The following is a 6783-nucleotide window of genomic DNA, read 5'->3' as shown; positions in this document are numbered from 1 at the left end:
GCAATTCCATTTACCATCACATCCAAAAGAATAAAATACCTAGGAGTAAACCTATCTAAAGAGACAAAAGACCTGTATTCTGAAAAGTATAAGACACTGACAAAAGAAATCAAAAATGACACAAATAGATGGAAATACATACCATGCTCTTGGATTGGAAGAGTCAACATGATCAAAATGACTATACTACCCGGCATTCTACAGATTCAATGCAATTCCTACCAAATTACCAAGGACATTTTTCACAAAACTCGAACAAAATATTTTAACGTTTGTTTGGAAGCACAAAAGACCCAGAATAGCCAAAGACATCCTGAAAAAGAAAAATGGAGCTGGAGGAATCAGGCACCATCACTTCAGACGATACTACAAAGCAACAGTCATCAAAACTGTACAGTACTGGCACAAAGAAATATAGATCAGTGGAACAGGATAGAAAGCCCATAATTAAACCCATGCACCTACAGCCAACCAATCTATGACAAAGGAGGCAAGAATATACAATGGAAGAAAAGACAGCCTGTTCAGAAAGTGGTACTGGGAAAACTGGACAGCCACATGGAAAAGAATGAAATTAGAACACTCCCTAACACCATACACAAAAATAAATTCAAAATGGATTAAAGACCTAGATATAAGACCAGATACTATAAAACTCTTAGAGGAAAACATAGGCCAAACACTCTCCAACATAAACAACAGCAACATCTTCTCAGCCCCACCTCTTAGAGTAATGACAGTAAAAACAAAAATAAACAAATGGGACCTAATTAAACTTCAAAGTTTCTGCACAGCAAAGGAAACTCTAAACAAAACAAAAAGCCCATAGAATGGGAGAAAATATTTGCAAATGAATCGACTGACAAGGGATTAATCTCCAAAATTTATAAACACCTTCTTCAGCTCAATACCAAAAAAAAACAAACAACTCCATCAAAAAAATGGGCAGAAGATCTAAACAGTCAGTTCTCCAAAGAAGACATATGGATGGCCAAAAAACACATGAAAAGATGTTCAACATCACTCATTATTAGAGAAATGCAATCAAAACCACTCTGAGGTACCACCTCACACCAGCCAGAATGGCCATCATCAAAAAGTCTACAAACAATAATTGCTGGAGAGGGTGTGGAAAAAAAGGAACCCTATTACACTGTTGGCAGGATTATAAATTGGTGCAACCACTGTGGAAAACCGTATGGAGATGCCTCAGAAAACTGAACATAGAACTACCATTTGATCCACCAATCCCACTCCTGGGCATCTACCCAGAGAATACCATGATTCAAAAAGACACATGTACTCCGATGTTCATTGCAGCTCTATTTGCAATAGCCAAGACATGGAAACAACCTAAATGTCCATCGACAGAGGAGTGGATCAAGAAGATGTGGCAACATATACACAATGGAATATTACTTGGCCATTAAAAGGAATGAATACTGGCATTCTTAGCAACATGGATGGACCTAGAAATTATCATGCTAAGCGAAGTTACTCAGACAATGAGACACCAACATCAAATGCTGTCACTGACATGCGGAATCTGAAAAAAGGACACAATAAACTTCTTCGCAGAACAGATACTGACTCACAGACTTTTCCAAAGGAGACAATTTGGGGGTGTGGGCATGTGCTGGGGTTGTGGGATGGAAATCCTATAAAATTGGATTGTGGTGATCATTGTACAACTATAAATGTAATAAGTTCATTGAGTAACAAAAAATGTAAATATAAACATTTTAAAAAAGTAAAAAGTTTATCTAATGAATACATCTTTTTGTTTTGGTTTGGTTTGGTTTTGGGGTTTTTTTGGATCTTTGTGATAATACATCTTAATGTTATTTGTGTACATTGTAAAATGATCATCACTATTAGCATAATTAGCATATTCACTACCTGACAGAGTTACTATTTTCCTCTTTTGTGTATATGTGATGAGAATATTTAAGATCTACCCTCTTAACAACTTTCAATTATTCAAGACAGTATTATTAACTATAGTCACCACACTGTTCACTAGATCTCAGGAACTTATTCACCTTGTATCCTTTGACCAACCTCTCCCTGATTCCTTCCTCCCCCCCGACCCCGCCCCAGCCCATGGCAACCACCATTTTACTCTCTGCTCCCACGAATTTGCAAAGCTAAAAATTCTTGTGCAAGTCCTGGAAGGAAATATAACAGGTATGGGTGGTTATTTCAGTTCACCCTTCTTTCCATGTAGGTTAACACCCTGAGATCTCATCATAAATACTTCTACCTCAAACTCTAGAACGTCTAGTCAGTGAGCAGCTCTCTCCTTCAGGTATTTATGTGGTGATTCTTGGTCTTGCTGTAAGTAAACCAAACAGTGGGTTATCTGCCCTGTACACATCAAATAGCACTGTAAGGATTCAAAGAGGAGAATGGTGATTTAAAACCCTCCACTATGAGATGGGGAGAAGAGTTAACACTGAGCAGTCCCTGGTCATCAGCAAGTGGCAAGTTCTTCTATGCAAAATATTTTTTATTACAATATTATTTTTTTAATTAGAGTATAGTTGGTTTACAGTGTTATGTCAATTTCTGCTGTACAACATAATTACCCAGTTACATATATCCTCCAATATTAAAGACTTCCTTCTCTGGCAATAGAGTAAGCTCCTTTTGTTCAAGAAAAACTCAGTTCTTTAAGGGTATATATATGCAATTAGTAGATAAATAAGTCTTAGAGACTTAATACACAGTATAGTAATTATAGACAACTGTATTATAAGCATTATATTTGCTAAAAGAATGTGTCTTCCTTGTTCCCACTACTAGAAGAAATTTTAATTATGTGATGCTACCCATGGAGGAGTTAACTAACACTACCCTGGCAATCACATTACAGCATAAATGTATCAAAGCAGTATCTCCTGCCCCTTAAACTTACATAATGTTAGATGTCAATTCTATCTCAATTTCTAATGCTAAAAGGAAAAACTCTGGATTAAGTTTGAGAGCTGAGAACTTTTTTTTAACTTGCAAGAGAGTCACACCTTCAGAGAACTAGACCTCAGAATTAAAATTTAATATATATTTTAAAACAAAATCTACAAAATTATGGTTATTTTGTTCAGTATTCTAATTGTTTGGGAAAATACAGATATTCTTACTGCAGTGATATGCAAAGGCCAGCAAAAAAAATTAAAAATCAGCAATATGTTTTCTTTTAAGGAGGCAGCAATCTATGGTTGTATTTGTTATCTACTGCTATGTAATAAATTATTCAGTGGCCTAAAATATTTTATTATCTCTCAGTTTTCTGTCAAAATGTCTCTCCAGGATGAAGTCAATTTGTCAGCTGGGGCTGTGGTCTCATCTGACAGCTCTGCTGGAAGAGGCTCTGCATCTAGCTTTACCCACAAGATTCTGGTACTGTTCTGTCCTCACAAGCTGTTGGCTTGAGACCTCCCTTGGTTCTTTGACCCAGAGTCCTCTCCAACATGTCATTAAAATTGTGAAAAGCAAGGCAAGTAGGACAAGTCAGAGAGAATAAGATGAAAATCACATATTCTGTAACCTAATCTCAGATGTGGCATACCTTTCCTTGCAAGGTAGTCTCTTCATTAGAACTGAGTCACTATGTCTAACCACAGTCAAGGTGAGCAGGTTACACAAGGAAGTGCATACCAGGAGGTGGGGACCTGGTTTGGGGACAATGTCAGAAGCTGCCTATCCCAGGCCCCAATATTTAGTCTATTTTAGGTTTAGTGCCAAGTGAAACTTGAGCGAGTTAAGAAAAGACAAAGTGCAATGTAGGAGTTGCAAGGTGTTTTCCTGACTGTACTATGCAATGTGCACATTTAGCCATGAAGGGAAAAGAGAGAAGCTCATGGTAGGTTGAATGTTTCACTCTCTCACTTCATTCTTCTCTTTCTAAAGAAATTTCCTTATTCATTGTCCTCCATGACCTCTGGCTTTGCCTCTGGGAGAGACTTCCTTGTCCATCTCTGCCAAAAATAATGGAAATAAGGCAGCATATAAGACTGAGGCTTGAGGAGAGAGAGTGCAGATTTCAAAGGCCATTTCCTGCTAGTATAGATTTAGAGACAGAGATGTTTCAGGGTTGAACAATTATAGGCTTTTGACACAAGCAATGCTTACAATTTCTTCAATAATAAAAATTCTCTTTAGTCTCCCAAAGCAACAGAAATAAGAACAAAAATAAACCAATAGGACCTAATCAAACTGACAAGCTTTTACACAGCAAAGAAAACCAAAAAGAAAACAAAAAGACAACTTACAGAATGGGAGAAAATAGCTTCAAATGATACAACTGACAAGGGCTTAATCTCTAGAATATACAAGCAACTTATACAACTCAACAGCAAAAAAGCCAGAAACCCAATTGAAAAATGAGCAAAAGACCTGAATAGACTGTTCTCCAAGGAAGACATACAGATGGCCAACAAGCACATGAAAAAAAACGCTCAATGTCATTGATTATTAGAGAAATGCAAATCAAAACTACCATGAGATACCACCTCACACCAGTCAGAATGGCCGTCATTAATAAGTCCTCAAATAACAATTGATGGAGGGGGTGTGGAGAAAAGGGAACCCTCCTGCACTATTGGTGGGAATGTAAACTGGTACAACCACTATGGAGAACAGTATGGAGGTACCTTAGAAATCTGGACACAGAACTACCATATGACCCAGCAATCCCACTCTTGGGCACATATCCAGACAAAACTATTCTCAAAAAAACACATGCACCCAGATGTTCTTGCAGCTCTATTCACAATAGCCAAGACATGGAAACAACCCAAATGTCCATCAACAGACAATTGGATTAGAAAAATGTGGTATATATACTCAAGGGAATACTACTCAGCCATAAAAATAATAATAATGCCATTTGCATCAACATGGATGGAACTAGAAACTCTCATCCTGAGTGAGGTAAGTCAGAAAGAGAAAGACAAATACCATATGATATCACTCATATCTGGTATCCAATATATAGCACAAGTGAACCTTTTCACAGAAAAGAAAATCATGGACTTGGAGAATAGACTTGTGGTTGCTCAGAGGGAAGGAGAGGGAGTAGGAGGGGTTGGGAACTTGGGGTTAATGGATGCAAACTATTGTTTTTGGAATAGATTAACAATGAGATCCTGCTGTGTAGCACTGAGAACTATGTCTAGATACTTACAACAGAGTACGACAATGGGAGAAAAAAAGTATGTATACATGTATGTGTAACTGGGTCCCCATGCTGCACAGTGGGGAAAAAAATTATCTTTAAAAAGTTAGTAGGCTGCCAGTCTTTTGATTTCTGGTCAGTTCCATGTGTAAGGAATAACTATAGCCAATAAGTTCATCTAAATATGTGCAATATGCCTAAACCTTCAAGATGGCCCCTGATTCATTCTCTCTTCCTTCCTTCCCCCCTCCTTTTCCTTTCCTCATCTCTTCCTCTCTCTCTCTCCCTTCTTCCCTCTCTCTCCCTCACTCCCCTAACTCCCTCATCAAACGCTCTTTCAGTAGAGCTTTTACTCCCATGTTCCCAATACGCTGCAACCATCACCACTATCTACTTCCAAAACATCTCCATCACTGCAAAATAAAACCCCATCCCCATTAAGCAGTCACTACAGATTCCACACCCCCACCCCTCTCAGCCCCTGACAACCATTAATCTACTTTCAGGCTCTATGGATTGGTCTGTTCTGGACATTTCACATAAAAGGAATCACACAGCGTGTGACCTTTGGTGTGTGGCTTCTTTCATTCAGTGTGGTGTTTTCTCCTTCAGCACACTGGCTCATTCGACTGTGAGTCCCCATTTTGTTTTTATACAACTTTAATGACAGTGGCAAGAAGCAGTCCACAGACTCCAACATTCAAAATTTTAAAACACCATTTCCTCTAGTGCCACAAGCTCTGCACATATTGTAACAAACAACCTTCCCAAATGTTTTATCATAGCAGAACACGAGAGACCAGATTTCCAGCATAGACATATGTGTCCTCACTACTTCCTGCAAAATCTCAACCATGGCACTGTTGATATTTTGAGCTAAATAATCCCTTGCTTTGAGTGGCTTTCCTGTGTATTCTGGGATATATAGCAGCATCCTTGGCCTAATAGGCACCAGTAACATCTCCCTCCAACTGAAGACAACCTAAAATGTTTGCAGACTTTGCCAACTGTCCCAAGTGGAAGGGCAGAATTGCAGAACTGTTGATGATTGAGAATCACTATACCAAGTCAATGTCATATATTTGGGGTTTTATTGAGGAAATATTCTCCTGGTGCCAAATTCTATATTATATTATAGATTCGTTTGGTTTTTGTTTTTTTTCCAAACATAGAGATCCTTGGGTGTTGCCATTGTGGTTCAACAGTACCTGACAGTGTCCATAAGAATGCAAGTTCAATCCATGGCCTTGCTCAGAGGGTTAAGGATCTGATGTTGCCACAAGCCGCAGTGTAGGTCACAGATGCAGCTCAGATCCAGAGTTGCTGTGCTGTGGCATAGGCTGGAAGCTGAAGCTCTGATTTGACCCTAGCCTGGGAACTTCCATATGCCACAGGTGTGGCTGTAAAAAGAAAAACTCTATATTAAACATAGAAGCCCAACATAACAGTAGCAAGCTCAAATTTAAGTGTGCCTTGAGTAGGAATGGGGTCTCCATGATTACCTTGCTATGGCTTTCACCTTGTATTCCAAATGGCTGTTCCAGTGCTCCTTCTCACATATCAGGTCAGCAGGAAGGAGAAATGAAGAAGGAAATGAGCCCTGAGAG

The sequence above is a fragment of the Phacochoerus africanus genome, chromosome 4, assembly GCF_016906955.1.
Source record: "Phacochoerus africanus isolate WHEZ1 chromosome 4, ROS_Pafr_v1, whole genome shotgun sequence".
Classification (NCBI taxonomy): Eukaryota; Metazoa; Chordata; class Mammalia; order Artiodactyla; family Suidae; genus Phacochoerus; species Phacochoerus africanus.
The sequence above is the reverse complement of the archived record's forward strand: the minus strand, read 5'-3'. Positions refer to the sequence as shown.